Raw genomic sequence first — 20869 nt, forward strand, 5'->3', positions numbered from 1 at the left:
GATAGGCATCTCATGTGCATATCAAATAAAAGACCCGCGTTGGGGTATTCATAAGATGATATACCCAGATCAGCATCTTCAAGATCCGCGGGGGTAGGCGTGTTTGAGTTTGAAGGAAGAGGACTAGTTAAGTCATCATCGTCAATAACCGTCACGCATGTTCCAGTAGGGTATCTCTGCAAAAAAGTGGGAGACTATTCTCCTGATCATGAAGAATGAGCAACTCTTCGAAAAAGAAAAGGAAAAGAAGAACGAACCGGTATGATATTCTTAACTCGGAGGACACGAGCAGGGGATTCATCATGAAACTCAGGTTCAAACTGAGATGCAGGTCGTGCACGTTTAGCAGAAGACCCTGGATGATATGAAGAAGATGATCTACTATTACTTGACATGATGGAGTTTCTGCAATAAAATCCTATCGCAAAACGATAAAAGTGATTCAAAATCCCTACATATGCATATATATCGAGGAAACCCTAAAGGGAGGCTAAAAGCGACTGCAGCGAGGTATGCCCGATAGATAAGGATTCAACACCGACTGAGTCATGTTTTCTTCCGAACCCTAATCAATATTGGAAAGGCCGTTGGATATTCAAAAAGGAACGGACCATCTCCTGACGTTTGAAGCATGGGACGATGTTCATCTATGCGGTAAATATGTATTTACTTTAGCTTAATCGTTCTAGTAATTGAGTTGTCACCATCTCATGCCTACCCCACAATAATGCAACCATTATGTGCTAGGCAAGGGACTTAATGTTGATGGTGGATTTTAGTTCAGGGCTAAAATTGTAAAACCAAATCTAATGCACTGACATCCTGCAAAGGGTAAAGTCGTTTGATAAGTGATGAGTACCTCTTCGCTTTATTCGAAGCAATACGATAAATATGAAAAATTCACCCAGAATGGTGCATGTAGCAACCATCCCAAATATTCTGTGAATTTATAGCATTATCAATTAATGCACGTGTGCTGTTCTCAGCAGGACCCTCATTATTGACGCAGCATGACGACTGAGTGTTTACTCTCAGCAGAGTAACACGAATCTCCGAGTGTCAATAGTGAGGCATGCACGAAATACCCATACAGGCCATACCATTCTCTGACAAAGAGAATCTCGTATCAGCATGCTTATATTAGCCTGATCGAGCAAGTTTAATCCCTTAAAGAAAATCTGGACTGTCCGTGTCAGTCTCAGAAACGATCACGGCCACGCAAGTTGGCCACATAATTTAACTAGCCTAGACGAACCCTAGCAGGAGCAGACGATTACCGCAATGACCACCAGCGGGCCTGTTTATACCCTGGTCGGTCGAACACATGTTATGCCCCAAAATAACCACCGAATGCCAGCCTGAAGTAGGACGGTTGAGCTGGTATGGAGAGGCTTGGAAGAGCTCGTACGACTTGGATCATCCCGCGATCGATCGGTGAAATGCTGGCATGCAAATTGGCGGGCCCACTTCTCACCTACCTGACCGACTCTCTCACAGCCTAGCCATAGAGCAAGAAACGTTTGCTCGAAGAGAGGCTGGCGTGATGCTTAAAGGGACGCGGAAATTCCACTAGCGTCTTAAATCGATCACAACCATCCAACTTCGCAAGCATACTTGGATGGCTTAGATCGCGCCTAGGACCATCGGGCAGGTATACATATGCTCACCGTCGGCCCAATGTGGGCCCCACACGGTTGGTCTCCCCAAAGGAGGATCATAGCCTGCCAAACCGTTTGGCAAAAGTCATGCACGCGTGACTGCTTCAAAACCCTAATTAGGGTTTGCGGCGCTGCATAACTGCCGTAGTTCGATCACGACCATCCATCTTCGCAAGCTTGGATGGAGGGTGTAGATATAGACTAAAGAGGTACCAAGAATATCAACGTGATCACCGTGGGCCCAGCTATGCGTGTGACCGATCGTCCTAGGCCAACCATGGCCGAGCGCCTGTAAACGCACGCCCAAAAGAGGCCTGTCACGCAGTTCCCAAATCCTTTGCGACAAAGGATTTCTATTGCAAACCGATCACGGTCACTCATCTTTGCCAGTAAAATTGAGTGGCCTAGATCAAGCCTTCATGGGGCAGAGAGGTATAGACGTGCATGGTAGGCATTTAAATATGTGAAAATAAGACAATAAATGGATGCCTACAGTGATACCTGCAAGTGCACATGGTCAGTTGTAGCTTGTGTGCAAGAACAGGGTCATTCCATAGGGACTTGGGAGTGTGCAATGAAGTTACACTATGCTGATAATTGATGCAAAACTAAATGCAAGGTCACAAGGCTGCAGTGACAGTGAAACAGAGATGGTAAAACATCTAACCAAGGCTATGAGCCAAGGGCAGGGAAGGCAGTGCACTGATTTCAGTGCACAGCAAGATGTGAAGTGCAAAAGCTAAATAAAACAGCAAGGAAAACTCAACTGAGCAATAAGAATAACAGAATTGGAGTTGCAAGTGACTGTAAAAACAAATTGTGGGATAAGCTATGGCTTTGAATCTGGTGGGCCCGGGAAAGCGTATAAAATTGAGCGTAATGAAAACGGGCCTACAGTAATACCGCAAGTGCACGGTCGTCGGTTGTAGCTCGTGCAAGTACGGGTCGATCCACAGAGATTGGGAGTGTTTTGTTGTGTTTAGCTATTTGGGCTCTAGTTGCTATTGGGCTCTAAATTTGCTTTGGGCTTAGTGGGTTTTGAATATCAATGGGCTTTGAATACCCTTTGGAACTGTTGGGCTTGGAATTGAACTTGGGTTCAATGGAGTGAACTGAGCCTTGGGCTCAGTTGGATGAGCCTCAGGTTAAGCTAGGCTTTTCTTGTCCTGAACCTATTTCTGGGCCTTTTGTTGTGAACTAAACCTTGGGCTTTGTAGCTTATGACCTGGGCTTCAGCAGTCTTTGAAATGAACTATGGTCTTAGCTGAGCCAAGCTCAGTTGCAGCAGCAGCAGCAGCTAGGGGTGAACAAGGCAGCACAGCAACAGCAACAAGAACAGCATCCAACTAGAATGCAGTAACCAGAACAAGGAGAACAAGAATTGCTGCCTTGCACAGCAGCAGCACAGCAAAGAAAGCAGCAGCAGCAGCAGCACAACAGCAAGGGAAGCAACAGCAGCAGTAGGGGAAGGAAAGCAATGCAGCAGTGCAAGGCAAGGAAGAAAAAAAGAGATAGCAGTGAAGCAAAGACAATGAAGCAAATGAAGAAAACAAAAGAACATCCAAGAACTAAACAAAGCAAATACTAGACAGCAAAGAAAGATGACAATACAAACCAAGGCCTAAGGCCAAGGGCAGGGATGTGGAGATAGCTAAGGAAAATGAATAAGAAAAAGAAACAAAGCCAAGTCAATGGCTCTAGGCATTCAAAAAGAATGGGAAGAGAATTAGCTTGCTATGAGCACTAATTTCTCCCAATGCTCAATCAAATCAGTGCCTCCTAAGCATACAATTAGAGTGGGAAGAAAACCAGTTTGCTCACAGTCACTAGTGAGCACTAGTTTCTCCCCACTGCTCAATCAAAGCAATGCTTCAAAGCTTCTAGCCTAACATTCCATCACTTCTTGACAATGAATTGAAACAACAGTGAACTAAACATGGCACTAACATGACATTAAAATTAAACAGGAACACATTTAGAATGCAAAACAGTAACACACATGTAAACAACACACATTAACATGAACAACAATTTTAACAGAACACATGATTAAACAGGAGCAACAATTTTAACAGAACAATTTTAACAGAACACATGAAGAGAAAAAAACATTAACAGAACATAGTTCTGGACACTGGCTATTCCAGCATAAAGTTTTACAACAACACCCACAAGGCTATTTATACCCCACAGACACAATTAGGGTTCTACCAAAAAAAATTCCCAAATTAACAGTAGACTAGGGTTTGATTTTTTTACCTAATTTGATGTAGCAACATCAAATTAAACTCGACCCATTCTTCTATTTGTCCTCCTCTACCTCTCCATGCCTTCAATTTCTCTCTAGCACACGTTAATCCATCAACCCATAACCTAGGGTTTAGGTTAGGTAATAAGTTGATGGGATAAAGGGCTAGAAGGATGGGGGACGCTATCAATCACGTGTAGGATGATAGGGTGGCAGTGTGTGAGCTCGAGGTGGTTGTGGCAGGGCGTTTGGTGGCGCGGCAGGGAGAAGGTGGTTGTGGCAGGGTGATGGTGGTTGCAGAGGGTGAGGGAGAAAGAAGTCGATGGAAAGAAGGAGGGGAGTGTTTGGCGATGGGTATAGGGTTAGGTTGCTCGGGTGTTGGGCGGTTGTAGCAAATTGGATGAACAGCGAGGATGAGCCGTGGGATGTGGAGCTGGTAGGTAGATCGGATGGTGATTCGGAGGCAAGCGAGGATCGACCGTCGGATGAAGGGATACAACGAAACGAACGGTGCTAGATTAGGTTAGGTGTTGTAGTGTAAGGCGGAGATATCAAACTTTGATGAACAGCAAGGGAGCAACCGTTGGATTCAACTACCATCTAATCTGAAGGCTTGGAATTTCAGCGCTGTGGTGCTTGGCAGAGACTTCAGATTTTGATGCTCTATGAAGGAGCGACCATCGGATGCTTCTGAGAACTGATCTGATGGCTGAGAACGGAGGCGTTTTTGTGTGTAGAAAATGAGGTTGTGCGCACCATTCTTCGCGGCTTCCTTGCGTGATTTCTCCCGGCTTTTCACTACTTCTCTGCTCTTTTTGCTCCGCAAGTCATCCAGACTTTATTTATTACCTAAAAATGAAAAATTAATTAATAAAAATATTTATTCTTGAAAACAATGAAAATACAGAATATGGGATAAAATGTAGAATTAATGCATAAAAGATGAGTTAAATGCCAACAAAAAGGGATAAATAAATACAATATTTGGCACTCATCAAATACCCCCAAACCTGAATTTTACTTGTCCTCAAGTAAAACAAAACTAAGGAAATCCTAACTATACCACTGTCGCTGGTCTCTCGAATGCATTTAGCGTATGCACTAAGCCTTTTAAACCACTAAGTGTCCCTAGTGGACGAGTTGAAGTCTCGTGAAGGTTTGCTTAGAACGTACCTACAAAGTTCTAGGTCAAAATATAAGCTCAGATTCCATCAAATGTGACATGTGCAAAACAGTTTAAGCTCATAGCAAAATGGAGATGTCAATCTAGCTATCAAAGGCACAATCCTAGCACTGATAACAAAAAAAAGACATGTGATAAGAGTGTAAAGTGTATCTACACATGTGTAAAGAAAGATCTGAAGTTATGACTACTAATCACCAAGAGATAGTTTCTCAGGCTAAGAACCGAGGTCGAAATCTAGCTAGCTGTCCGGACTTTACGAGAATTGTGAATGAGTTGGAGGTATTTCACAATTACTCGCGTTGTACATCAATGGCATACACCCTTCCTTGCTTATTACAATGAAACAACAAAAATGACTATTTACATGACTCTTATTTACATTGACTATTCTCTTTTTATTTTTGGAACAAGAGATGATGGAATTGATAAATACTTGATTTTTTTTTTTTGTATTTTTCTGATATATTTTTTTCTCTTTTTTTTTTTCTGAATATATACATCGTTTTTTTTTTTTTTTTTTTTTTTTTTTTTTTTTTTAATAAGGAGACACTTTTGATATATATACAAAAGGAAACAAAAAATTACATGACACTTTGCAAGAGGTAGCCCTTTTTGATGCACCCAGTTAACTTCGATGGTTGTTTTTCTTAATGTAACCTCCACCTTCTATCCCAACCAACCAAAGAACAAGCTAGTCAAGTTTCGTTCAGTATTCTAAAGTGATTGGCAATCGTAACTTCCTATCAAACACCTTGAAGATCGAGGCCATACATGTATTGGTAGATCGTGCGCGTGCAAATTTCTTATCACTATGTGAATTGTGCTAGAATCAGGGTGCCTAAATATCTAGACTAAGACTCCTAATAATTACATATTTGCACAAGAGTCAACATTTCAAGGTAAATGAGCTCCATTTTTATGATTTTTCATTTTTTAATTTTTTTTTTTTTGAATTTTTTCGATTTTTTCAAAAAGATGGAGTTTTGTTTTCAATTATGGCATATTATCGTGGTATCTACTCTATACCCCCAAACCTAAACTAAACATTGTCCTCAATGTTTAAAAATATGGAAAGAATTAGAATGCAACATATGGAAAGGGACATGCTGAGTAGAGTAAAAGGAGAGAGAATACCCGATTTCGGCGAAAGCAGAATTAAAACTCCGTTATCCAAGGAAAAACTCCAACATATTCGGAGTCACAATGGATGAGCACAAAATATATACAAAAGGAATTTTAACTAACACATTATCTACAAGAAAATTTGTTTTTTTTTTTTTTTTTTAATGGGATTTGACTTTTTGGGAAAAATTTGGTTTTGTCGGGAGACATTTGGAAAACTTTGGTTTTTATGGGAGAAATTTTTGGTTTTTGAAATTGGGAGCAAAAGAAAATTTTGGTTTTTTTTTTTTTTTTTTTTTTTTTTTTTTTAACAAAGAAAATAAAATTTGGTTTTTGAATGGGAGCAAAAGAAAATTTTGTTTTTTTTTTTTTTTTTTTTTTTTTTTTTTAGAAAAGAAAATAAAATTTGGTTTTTGAATGGGAGCAAGCCCACTGTTTGTTTTGTGTCTGCTTTGGCTCCGCTTGGTTGAAAACTTTTTGTGGAACTGAGTCCAAAATCTCGGCCTAGAATTTGGGTACTCGGCCCACTAACGAGTTCAACTAGCGTGATCGGTTACAAGCTCAGCTGGGTTTAAAAACCCAGAATACAAAATACAAGTCCAAATTAAACAAGCTCACAAAAATTAAATACAAGCCCACAAATTAAACAAACAAGCCCACAGAAATTAATTACAAACCCAACAAAAAATAAAAAGCCCAAAAATTGGCTTTAATATTACAATCCCACAATTAAAAATTGGAAGCCCACAATTCGGGTTCTCTTAAATGGGTTACCTTTTAAGCACAGCCCAGCTGCTCTGATATTGTTGCAAAAACCCAGTTGGGTTTTGGTTCTTTTCCTTGGTGGCGTCCCAGCAGAGAAAAAACAGGTTCAGAACAGCAGGTCCAACAGCAAATGAAGTGAAGCAGATGCAGATGCAAATGCTATGAAGTGAAATGCAAAAATAGCTAAAAAAACACAAGAAAAACACAGCACCAATCCCCGGCAGCGGCGCCAAAAACTTGGTGGGCCCGGGAAAGCGTATAAAATTGAGCGTAATGAAAACGGGCCTACAGTAATACCGCAAGTGCACGGTCGTCGGTTGTAGCTCGTGCAAGTACGGGTCGATCCACAGAGATTGGGAGTGTTTTGTTGTGTTTAGCTATTTGGGCTCTAGTTGCTATTGGGCTCTAAATTTGCTTTGGGCTTAGTGGGTTTTGAATATCAATGGGCTTTGAATACCCTTTGGAACTGTTGGGCTTGGAATTGAACTTGGGTTCAATGGAGTGAACTGAGCCTTGGGCTCAGTTGGATGAGCCTCAGGTTAAGCTAGGCTTTTCTTGTCCTGAACCTATTTCTGGGCCTTTTGTTGTGAACTAAACCTTGGGCTTTGTAGCTTATGACCTGGGCTTCAGCAGTCTTTGAAATGAACTGTGGTCTTAGCTGAGCCAAGCTCAGTTGCAGCAGCAGCAACAGCTAGGGGTGAACAAGGCAGCACAGCAACAACAACAAGAACAGCATCCAACTAGAATGCAGTAACCAGAACAAGGAGAACAAGAATTGTTGCCTTGCACAGCAGCAGCACAGCAAAGAAAGCAGCAGCACAACAGCAAGGGAAGCAACAGCAGCAGTAGGGGAAGGAAAGCAATGCAGCAGTGCAAGGCAAGGAAGAAAAAAAGAGATAGCAGTGAAGCAAAGACAATGAAGCAAATGAAGAAAACAAAAGAACAGCCAAGAACTAAACAAAGCAAATACTAGACAGCAAAGAAAGATGACAATACAAACCAAGGCCTAAGGCCAAGGGCAGGGATGTGGAGATAGCTAAGGAAAATGAATAAAAAAAAGAAACAAAGCCAAGTCAATGGCTCTAGGCATTCAAAAAGAATGGGAAGAGAATTAGCTTGCTATGAGCACTAATTTCTCCCAATGCTCAATCAAATCAGTGCCTCCTAAGCATACAATTAGAGTGGGAAGAAAACCAGTTTGCTCACAGTCACTAGTGAGCACTAGTTTCTCCCCACTGCTCAATCAAAGCAATGCTTCAAAGCTTCTAGCCTAACATTCCATCACTTCTTGACAATGAATTGAAACAACAGTGAACTAAACATGGCACTAACATGACATTAAAATTAAACAGGAACACATTTAGAATGCAAAACAGTAACACACATGTAAACAACACACATTAACATGAACAACAATTTTAACAGAACACATGATTAAACAGGAGCAACAATTTTAACAGAACAATTTTAACAGAACACATGAAGAGAAAAAAACATTAACAGAACATAGTTCTGGACACTGGCTATTCCAGCATAAAGTTTTACAACAACACCCACAAGGCTATTTATACCCCACAGACACAATTAGGGTTCTACCAAAAAAAATTCCCAAATTAACAGTAGACTAGGGTTTGATTTTTTTACCTAATTTGATGTAGCAACATCAAATTAAACTCGACCCATTCTTCTATTTGTCCTCTTCTACCTCTCCATGCCTTCAATTTCTCTCTAGCACACGTTAATCCATCAACCCATAACCTAGGGTTTAGGTTAGGTAATAAGTTGATGGGATAAAGGGCTAGAAGGATGGGGGACGCTATCAATCACGTGTAGGATGATAGGGTGGCAGTGTGTGAGCTCGAGGTGGTTGTGGCAGGGCGTTTGGTGGCGCGGCAGGGAGAAGGTGGTTGTGGCAGGGTGATGGTGGTTGCAGAGGGTGAGGGAGAAAGAAGTCGATGGAAAGAAGGAGGGGAGTGTTTGGCGATGGGTATAGGGTTAGGTTGCTCGGGTGTTGGGCGGTTGTAGCAAATTGGATGAACAGCGAGGATGAGCCGTGGGATGTGGAGCTGGTAGGTAGATCGGATGGTGATTCGGAGGCAAGCGAGGATCGACCGTCGGATGAAGGGATACAACGAAACGAACGGTGCTAGATTAGGTTAGGTGCTGTAGTGTAAGGCGGAGATATCAAACTTTGATGAACAGCAAGGGAGCAACCGTTGGATTCAACTACCATCTAATCTGAAGGCTTGGAATTTCAGCGCTGTGGTGCTTGGCAGAGACTTCAGATTTTGATGCTCTATGAAGGAGCGACCATCGGATGCTTCTGAGAACTGATCTGATGGCTGAGAACGGAGGCGTTTTTGTGTGTAGAAAATGAGGTTGTGCGCACCATTCTTCGCGGCTTCCTTGCGTGATTTCTCCCGGCTTTTCACTACTTCTCTGCTCTTTTTGCTCCGCAAGTCATCCAGACTTTATTTATTACCTAAAAATGAAAAATTAATTAATAAAAATATTTATTCTTGAAAACAATGAAAATACAGAATATGGGATAAAATGTAGAATTAATGCATAAAAGATGAGTTAAATGCCAACAAAAAGGGATAAATAAATACAATATTTGGCACTCATCAGAATCCACCCTTGTGACCGAGCCAAATAATGTAGTTCTAGGTTGAATCCCTAATGGAACTAAGTGACAGTTAAGGCCAACTTAAGATCCTAAGCATACAAAAAGGGAATAGCAAGATAATCAGCTTGCTCAACTGATGTGCTCCTAGTATTGACTGTCTTTTGACAGTACAATCAATCAAAAGCACTAGTGAGCACTGATTTCTCCCATTGCTCAATCAATTCAGTGAACTAAGGCTTCTAACCTAACATTCCACTACCTAACAGTCCACTAAAGCTTCATCTGAGCCTCAGCTAGTGAGACTTAGCTCATGACTAACATGCTAACACAAACATACATCATACAAGATAATTGAAACATGAATTCAAATATTGAACATAAACAGAACATGAACAATTGAGGAACTGGCTAGTCCAGTCCTCTTGGTGGTGCTCTGGCTAATCCAGGCATGCCCAAAATCAACACCCAAGTCCCCCAATTTATACATGCAAGTTTCCCCCAAAAAATACCCAAAATCAGAAAACTAGGGTTTCATGAAAAGTGAAATTAGGTCTCACCTAATCTCTGAATCCAATCAATTATCTTCACCCACTCTTCAATTTCTTCTCCTGCGTCTCCTGCTACTCCCAATTGATTTTCTAACCTAACTTATTTCATCATCCCCTAATCCTAGGGGTTCAGAGAAAAATAGGGTTTGGAAATGATGAAAAAAGTTGATAGAAGGATGGTGAACGTGTTGATAATGATGGTTTATGGTGGTGGAGGTATGGAAGGTGCAGACGGAGTTGGTAGTGGTGGCAGAGGCAGAGCAGGTGGTGGTGATGGCGTCTGCAGAGGGAAGAAGGGAGAAGAAGAAGATGGGTTCGATGGCTAGGGTGTGTTTGTTTTGTGGGATATAAACTTAGGTGCTAGGGTGTTGAGCGAGGATAAGGATTTTTGATGTTTCGCGAAGCCGAGCCGTGGGATGTGGAGATGATGGATCGATCTAACGACGAGATAGAAGGAAGCGAGGAGCGACCGTTGGATGCGGAAGTACAACGAAACTGACGGCTCAAGATGAAGTTAGGTGCTGTAGTGTTAGACAGGAGCTTCAGACTTCGATGCACGACGATGAAACGACCGTAGGATGCTGAGATGATCCAATCTGACGGCTGAAGATGAAGGCGGGTATGGATATTGGAAATGGGTTTGGGTAAGGGTTTTGGGCCTTGGATATGCCAATCCCATATCTTCTTTAAGAACAATTCTTCCTCTTCAAGCCCAGTTCTAGCCTTTTGGTCTTGCGCACAACATTCTTCGCGGCTTCCTTGTGTGATTCCTCTTGGCTTCCACCACTTTTCTGCTCTTTTCCGCTCCGCAATTCATCCAAACTTTATTTATTACCTAAAAATGCAAAATTAATTAATAAAAATATTTATTCTTGAAAACAAAGAAAATACAGAATATGGGATAAAATGTAGAATTAATGCACAAAGATGAGTTAAATGCCAAGAAAAATATATAGAAATATCACTTTTTAGCACTCATCAATACCCCCAAACCTGAATTTTACTTGTCCTCAAGTAAAACAAAACTAAGGAAATCCTACCTATACCACTGTCGCTGGTCTCTCGAATGCATTTAGCGTATGCACTAAGCCTTTTAAACCACTAAGTGTCCCTAGTGGACGAGTGAAGTCTCGTGAAGGTTTGCTTAGAACGTACCTACAAAGTTCTAGGTCAAAATATAAGCTCAGATTCCATCAAATGTGACATGTGCAAGACAGTTTAAGCTCACAGCAAAATGGAGATGTCAATCTAGCTATCAAGGCACAATCCTAGCACTGATAACAAAAAAGACATGTGATAAGAGTGTAAAGTGTATCTACACATGTGTCTAGAATGACCTGAAGTTATGACTACTAACACCAAGAGATAGTTTTTAGGCTAAGAACCGAATTCTAAGCCAAGCTAGCTGTCCGGCTTTACGAGAATTGTGAATGTTCACCCAATGAGTTGGTGATATTTCAGTTTACCCCGTTATACATCGATGGCTGCACCCTCCTTGCTTATTACAAGACTATTTACAACAAAAAATGATCTTTACATGACTCTTATTTACATTGATTACTCTCTTTTATTTTTGGAACAAGAGAGAATATTGTCTTTAACATGACAAAACATGGAATAAATACTTGATTGAATTTTTTTTTTTTTTTTTTTTGTAAGAAATAACTTTGATCTTTACAACATAGTGACACTTTTGATACATGAACAAAAAGAAAAACATAATTACATGACTCTTAGCAAGAGGTGGCCCTTATCGAATGCATCCGGTCAAATTCTATGGTTGCTTTTCTTAACGTATCTCCAACTTCTATCTATCCCAGCCAACCAAAGAACAAGCTAGTCAAGTCTCATTCAGTATTCTAAAGTGATTGGCAATCTAACTTCCTATCAAACACCTTGAAGATCGAGGCTATACATGTATTGGTAGATCGTGCGCGTGCAAGTTTCTTATCACTATGTGAATTGTGCTAGAATCAGGGTGCCTAAATATCTAGACTAAGACTCCTAAAATTACATATTTGCACAAGAGTCAACATTTCAAGGTAAATGAGCTCCATTTTTATGTTTTTTTTTTTTTTTTTTTTTAATTTTTTGGAATTTTTAATTTTTTCAAAAAGAGGAGTTTTGTTTTCAATTATGGCATATTATCAAAGTATCTACTTTTCACCCCCAAACCTAAACTAAACATTGTCCTCAATGTTTCAAAATATGAACAAAATTATAATACAACATATGAAGAGGATCATGTTGAGTAGAGAAAAAGGAAAGAGAATACCCGATTTCGGCGAAAGCAAGATTAGACTCCGTTATTCAAGGAAAAAATCCAACATATTTCAGCCGAGATCATATTGGATTAGCAAAATAATACAAAAGGAACAAAAGGGTTTTAAAAATTTTATCTACTGGATTATATACAAAAAATTCACCGTACACTAACAATCTAAAGAGTTGAGGATCAACCCAAAAGACAAAGTGTAGAGGTTTCAACAGCTTCACACAATAATAATATGATAGGCATGCAAGTGAAGCTGTGAAACAAAATGAGCTACCCCCAAACCTGGATTTTTCAACAGATAAAATTTTGGATACAAAATCTCGCAGTTTTGGGGTTCATCATGCACAAGGTCTAATTCGAAATGAACTTTGCTAGGGACGGGCAAACATGCTATTCCAACTGTGGTTCCTCAAAGTATTATTTAGATGCAAAATAGTCCAAGAGGACTTGAGAGGCACACAGTTCCAGGCCTAGATTAGGTATTCTCATGAAAATTGGTTTGACAATATTGTGACAAACTAAATCTAGGTAGGATGCAAGGCTATCAGATTGTGACTTAGGCAAGAAAGTGACATCTAAGCGTCTCACATGCATGAGATCAAGAGTATCAATTATCAGTCACATCAGCATTATCTAAGTCACACTCAAGATGTGTAGCATGCTCATCATCACAAAAAATTTGCACAAGTCCTAATTCAGAATCATGGTTATCCGATATATTCAAATTATCATCAACAGAAGCAATATATTGTGGCTTAAGTATGGAATCAGACACATCAACTATGTTTTCATGCATAGGATCATTAGTGTCAACAGAAGATTTACCTAAGTCATGCTCTTCACAGGATAATTGCACAATATCTAAATCAGTATCAACATCACATGCATAATGAAATACTAGAAGAAATATCATTCATGAAGGTCGGGGCAGAAAAGCCTAATGTATTTGAAACCAAAGGTTCCACAACATTTTCAGCATAGACATGTTCTTCTAACATAACATTATCATCATCATCATCATAGTAATATGCATACTTGTCCCTATTAGCAGTTGTGGTGTTATTAGTCAACTCATGTTCCTCTAGATTAGGTTCATATTCAATATCATACACATGAGAAGGACTAGACATGCTATTTCCAAAGTTCAATTCATTACCACCTATATCATGTGACAGTGTCTCAGTTTCCCTAATGGATTGCCAGTGACGGGTTTTCTCTGCAATCTCAGCTAAAAATTTCCATGCATCATCCACAGTTTTATCAAGAAATTCACCATTACACATATACTCAACCATGGCTCGAGATTTAAAGTCTAGTCCCTCATAGAGGATAGCGACAAGTCTCCACTTCTCAAATCCATGGTGTGGACATTCGCTCAACAAATCATTAAAACGTTCAAAATAGTCAAAAATAGTTTCCTCATCCAATTGGACAAAACAATTGATACTTTGACGAATAGCGATGGTCCTATGATGTGGAAAGAATTTTTTGAAAAATAGATCTGTGAGTTGGTCCCAAGTGTTGATTGATTGTGGTCTCAAACCGTAAAACCATGTTTTGGCCCTTTCCTTTAGAGAAAATGTAAACAAACGCAATTTCAAAGAGTCTTCAGACATATGATCAGGTTGCATAGTCCGACAAATTTGTTCAAACTCTCTTACATGAGTATAGGGGTTCTCAGAATCGAACCCTCGAAATAAAGGAAGTATTTGTATCATGCTTGCATTTATTTTAAAAGGGTTATTGGTTTGAGGTAAGACAATACATGATAATGGAATTTTTATTGTGGGATACATGTATTCATGGAGAGCACTAGGTTGGCCCATATTGAAAAGACACAAAGCCCACTATTTGGTTTTAAAGGGTTTTCAAAATTTTGGTTTTTTATGGGAAAATTTTGGTTTCTATGGGTTTTGAAAACTTTGGTTTTTATGGGATTAAAAATTTGGTTTTCGAAATTAGGAGCAATTTTTTTTTTTTTTGGTTGGGTTTTGAAGCCCAAATTTTAGTTTAAAAGAAACTACAAGCCTAACAAACAACTAAATTACAAGCCCAAATAAAGAAAAAAATAAAAATAAAACTAATTATTACAAACCCACAAAAAAAGAAAATAAAAATAAAACTAAAATTATTACAATCCCAAATAAAGAAAGAAATAAAATTAAAATTAAAATAATTATTACATGCCCACAGATTAAAAATGGAAGCCCACAGGTTGGGTTCTCTTAATGGGTTTAGGCTTACCTTTGAAGCACAGCCCAAACGATCGCTTGAAGATGGTTGGGCATGCAGCTATTTTAAGACGCTTAATCCGCGACTTACTCCGTTCTTTAAAACAGTGATGCTTCATACATATTGATTGCATTCGATGCATTACATGCATAGAGTATACACGATATTTCATAAATATCGATTTCCTAAATAACCCAGTTACATATTGATTGCATTCGATGCATTACTTGTAGGTATTTGTGTGGGAGAAAAATTTATCTTTTCCAATAGACTTTTCTGTGTGAGACAGATTTGTTTATCAAGTCTTCGACTTTGAGTCATATCAACTCTTGGTTGTGGGTGAGATCAACTAAGGGAATCAAGTGCAGGATACAATCCAACCTTTGGTTGTTGATTGAAATTGATTGATCCTTGAACATTGGTCTTTGGTACCGTTCAAGTTATTTTTCTTATATTCAATCTGGCTCGCAAATTCCTATTTGCTGATTGCAGATTGAATTGAGAGATAAAGATATAAAACTCTTTGATATATTTTTCTATAGATTGAGTCTGACTGTCTAGTTGATTCTCTTGAAAGTATATTGAGTTTGTCTATTCAGATTGCCAAATGAAATATTGGGTGTGGTTGTTAGAACCCCGCTTTTTCAATTGGTATCAGAGCAGGCAAACACATTTAAGACCTTATAAGTCTGTGTTTGTAGCAATCTGAATATGGACAAAAGTGTTATCTCTGATAAACGCATTACCAGAAACAAAAGGTCTGTTTCTATAAAATCTATCAAAGAGAAAGATTTGTCGATCTCGAATATAGACGAACCTAGTGTTCCTATGAAACAGACTTCCATTGATACCTTACTGACGAGTCTGTCTCTGAAGTTGAAAGGCAAGCAGCCAAGGAGAGTGCAGTGATTCTAAAACTTGTTAGAATCCAGGCTGATGATGTCAACCGGTTGAAACACAAAGTCAATGTCCTTGTTGGTATGGTAAATCAGCGTGACTCTCTTCTAAAGGTCCTTTGTGAGGAAAACGCCTCAGTCTGTTCTTCACGAACTCAGCTTGAGGGAAAACGTAAAGAGGATGCTTTGGAAACTGAACTTCTTTTGAGTAAACTCTTTATTCAAGAATGTTCCAAAGAGTCCAATATACCAATTGCTTCTGAGTTAACTGGAAAAATTCTGTTCCAGAAGCGAAATCAAAATTCCTTCCAGTTGGAAAAGATGTGCCCGTGTCTTCCTCTAATCAAGGAATATCCACATCACTTGGAAGAAGATATCTCCCAACGATGGTATTAAGACTATTCTGTCTAATCACTCAGGTGATTAGAAAGTGTGTCTCTTTTGTGATTCAAAAGGACATGGTGAACAAAAGAGGAAATTTAGGTTGAATGACAATTTTATTGTTCGTCTTCAATACACCTTCGATTTAATTCTCAAAGGTGTAATTGACATTCGTATGTATAAACAAATTGGTTTTATTACTCACCCTGTGTACCCCACCAGGAAAGTCAGTTCGATGTGTTCCTCAAATGTTCAATTGTGAAACAGTCTTCCTAAACCATTTCGCTCAAGAAGAACTCATGTATTTTCTTCTATCAGAAAGGGAGATAATGTTTTTCAGGATGTGAAAAGGGTACCAGAAGAAGGAAGCAAAAATGGAGAGAAGGAAGACAACCTAAAAATGATAATTGAAGGATATAAAGAGATTATTAACAGGCTGTCAATTCCCTTTAGACAAATTTCTTCAGGTAAGAACAAAAAATATGCGTCAAATTTTGATGATAGTAAATTCTATGATAACTTTTCACATCATAATGGTTTTCCTCCAAAGATCAGGAGAAAGAGGTTTAACCAAAAGCAACGTTCATTTGATGAGCTCAAGGCTCATACTTGTGCTAATTAATCACAAGGTTGAAATCTCACTCACAAAAATTCCTGGTTGAGTGAGATATAATTAGGTATACTTGATGGAAAAGTGTTTTTTGATTCTCTAGCTATTTTCTTATCGTTCCTAGCCGGATTATCATTTACAAACATGTTTGCATAAGTATTTTTATTTTGTTTTGACGAAACCTTTTGTTTTTCTTTAATTTCTGCTTGAATTTTTGGTATGTCACAATGCTATTCTTATGCTCTAAATTTTTCTCTGATGAGGATATAAAATTTATTGAGCTAAGGCTTGTGAATTATTTTTCACTCAGCAAAACACTGCTTTGCAAATTGTATCCTTGGATTGCTTCCGTCATCACTATGGCTCTTTTATTATGGGCCAAGGTCTCTTTCGTACGGGTACCCGTGTTACATGTCTTGGACCATCTTTGAAAACCCTAAAAATTGGTTCCTTGTGAATCCATTTAAATTACAAAACCTTTTTGCTTGAGTACGCATACTCCAGGTTATTGTGTCAAAAATGGCATCTCCTTCGGGAACTTGTAACTTTGCAAAAGGTTTTTTTGATAAGGGTTGTGGTTTCAAAAAAGATGAGAAAAGAACTCTTGCGGAAGTTAATGACACCTCTCCTCAATATCCTGATGTTTATTTAGACAGTGAGGATGATGAAGAGATTTCTGCTGAATTTTTCAAGATTTTATTGGTCAGTATAACGATGCAAAACTGCTTCTTGTAGATACCTTAAAAAACCTTGATATGTTAAGAACTGAGTTGAAAAAGGTTAACTATGACCTTGCTCTCATGAAAACACATGTTAAGGATCGTCTCAAGAAGAATATCTTGTCCAAAGATGCAGTCGATACCATCTGTCACAAGCTTGAAGGTCTTGAAACCCATGAAGCTTGCGCACGTGAACGCTGATTTTTTGCTCGTGATATTTTTGGTTTTTAGAGTTGCTTTTGTTCTTTTCAATAGTTATCTAGGAAACTTCTTATGAGAATTTTATTCTCGTGTTTTTAAGAAGGATAACCAGGGTTTGGAATAACCATTATTGTGAGTACACATAGCTATTGCCAACGTTTTCATCTTGCAATATTTTTAGATTTATTTATTTAAATTCTAAGTTATTTGGAAGATGATTTTTTGCAGTATTAATCTTTATGGTTTTATATATTACAAATTGTTATGGGATATGTTGTTTACGTCCGTGAACCTTGACTGTCCCATAATTGTTCAAAAGTTAACTTTATCATATATCGATATGAAAGTATTGATAAAGGATAAAATGAACTTTTGACTACAAAAATTAAGCCTATTATGTCATTAATTGATGGAAGATAGGATGAACTTTTATTTACAAAGATTAAGTCTTTTATATGTCATTTTGCAAATAGTGATGAAAAATAGAATGAATCTTTGATTATTCCGCAGTATTGGTCCTTCCCCGATCCACATCTTTGTGTATGTACTGTGTTTCTCCGTAAGTTCTCTTATGTTGAGCATGACCAATTGAATTGATCATTTTCCTTGTGGTTAATTCAATGGAGATCTTTGGATACAAATTTATGTCGTGTGATTTGTTAATGTCCAAAGAAATCCTTCTTTTCTTGTAAAAGTAAGGCCGCTCTTGTTGTTCTTTCGGGAATGACATTTTATGGGGGAGAGTTCTTAATTGAACTTGTGCTTAATTGCCAAATCTTTGTGGGGAGTGCGGCTGCAGAATATTGTAGGAGTTATCTTGTATCTTTATAAACTCCTTGATGAATACACTAAGTTTCGACTATGTGAAATCATCGAAGCAAGTTGGTATGTTGTTCTCTTTTGGTCATGAAGTATCTCTATGAAAATATCATGAGGATCAAACTAGTTCTCGTACCTTTGCCAATTTATATTGACAAAAAGGGGGAGAATTAATGTGTAGTTCACACTACAAATACATATGGTTTACGGATCATTATGTAAGGGGGAGTGGTTTTCGTTGTGAGATGAGTATTGACTACGGGGGAGTGATAAATATCACCATAGTATTGTTGTCAAAGTTGTGATACAATTGAACTTTGATGTTGTGTAATGATACCATGACATTGTATAACAATGATTGAGAGCAACTGTTTCTCATTGTTATTGCTGCGGATCTTCAACAACTATGATGCTGAGTTGAACACATTTGGAATCATGGGAGTACTTGGCACTTTGGAAGTGACGAATATTTCGAGTAATGTTGAAGAACCAAGGAGATCAAACATTTGGATGAGAAGCTACAAAGTTTATTTATTTTGTAATCCATATGTATTGATAGTTTTGTCACTAAAATTGACAAAAGGGGAGATTGTTAGAGCATTGCTGGGTCGAACTCGCAAGTGTTGCTATCTCAAGCTTGTTTGTCAATGTTAGTGATCAAAACTTTAAGTCTTGATTTCTAGTCTACTTATAGTGATGTCTCAGACTAGGATACATTGTGTAGTTGAGCATTACACTTCACGGCGTTCATAAATTGAAGACGAAGAACTACTAAGGAGAGCTTGTGGAACTTCATCAACAAAAGGTATGTAGAGACTAATACTCATCTATCACTTGGAAAGTCTATTTATATTCTATCTCCTATATTGAGACAAAATTCGTATTACTATATAGTTGTCGATTATACACATTTGAGATTTCGAGCTGAGATTAACTCGCTTACATATTTCTCGGAATATGTGTTGGTAAGCTTTCGCTTCAACCAAGTTCATCTTATATTCTTGACGAAAGACAAAAGATGATCATGTGAAAATCGCGGAGTAACATCTTACATGGTTTGTGTGATGCAATCATTTGGTGTAGACTTGGAATGTTTCGTTATGATTATTTCAATAACTTGAAAATTGCTTTGATGCTAATAGTGTGTGAGAATGGCTATTTTCATCCTCTAAGAAAGTTTCAATGATTGAAATAAGAGTTTGGAATACTTAACCATCATTGGATTATAAACATAGTGTGCATGTATGTGATCCATGACCGGAACTAAAGTATGCATACCCGTATGCGTACTTGAAGTTGTGAAGTTCCGTGTACCAAGTACACATACCGGTACGCATACTTGCGTAAGGTATAGGTCCGGGAATTTCTGCTGGGTTTTTAAAGTGTACTTAAGTATGCGTACCCGTTCGCATACTGGCGAACCCAAACTCAAACCGACTAATTAGGTATGCGTACCCGTATGCATACTTGAGTGGTTAAAGTTCTAAAATCGGTTGGCTCATTAACTAATACATTTATATATTAAGGTATGCATTCTTTGCAAACCTTGGCTATAATGTTCATGAATTGATTCGAGTGAATAAAACCGATTTTGCTTCAATTGTGTTCTTGTATGCTTCTAAGAGAATATATCAATTGAACAACTCTTTAACTAGTTTCGTTTGAGTCATTTGAACTAGTTGTGGTTAACATGAATAAGGTTGATATGAGAGTGTTCATATAGCTAACCTTAGTTAACTACGGTTGAGCCAACATGGTGTACACGTTTAGGTACGGTTACTAAATCTAAATGAGGGTACATTTCATTTGTGTATAACAAGCTAAGTTCGATCTAACGGTTGAAAGATATTAGCTTGAATCTAATCAGGTTTTCATCTAACGGTGAATATTGAATGCTTTGTTACCAAGGTAACTTAGATTGCGAACCCTGATTTGAAAACTATATAAAGGAGAACTCTAGCAACTGGGAAACCTAATCCCCACACCTCATGTGTGATACTAGTTGTATAAGCTAGAGTTGATTCTCCTTTAACCTTAGGTTTTTCACGAAACCCTGTAGGTTAACGACTTAAAGACTTCATTGGAATTGTGAAGCCATACCCAACTATTTTCTCTGTAGTTGCGTGTTCTGATATTACTTCTTTTATCGTGTTTGAGTACTATCTTCTCTAAGATTTGCTCGAGTTTATATATCCAATAGGTAAGATTAAAAGTAGTCACAAACATCTTCGTCTTATCGTTTGTGATTCCACAATATCTTATTTCGCTACCATACGATTAAGATTATTGTGAGGTGATTGATAATACTAGGCTGTTCTTCGGGAATATAAGTCCGGTTTATCAACTGGTTCCCGTGCACCTTGATTTATCAAAAGACGGAACAAAATTCGTAGGTATTTATGTGGGAGACAAATTTATCTATTCCAATAGACTTTTCTGTGTGAGACGGATTTGTTTATCAAGTCTTCGACTTTGGGTCGTCGCAACTCTTGGTTGTGGGTGAGATCAGCTAAGGGAATCAAGAACGTAGTATCCTGCTGGGATCAGAAACGTAAGAAGCACGACTATACCTTGAATCAG

Source organism: Papaver somniferum, chromosome 7 (assembly GCF_003573695.1).
Source record: "Papaver somniferum cultivar HN1 chromosome 7, ASM357369v1, whole genome shotgun sequence".
Taxonomy (NCBI): domain Eukaryota; kingdom Viridiplantae; phylum Streptophyta; class Magnoliopsida; order Ranunculales; family Papaveraceae; genus Papaver; species Papaver somniferum.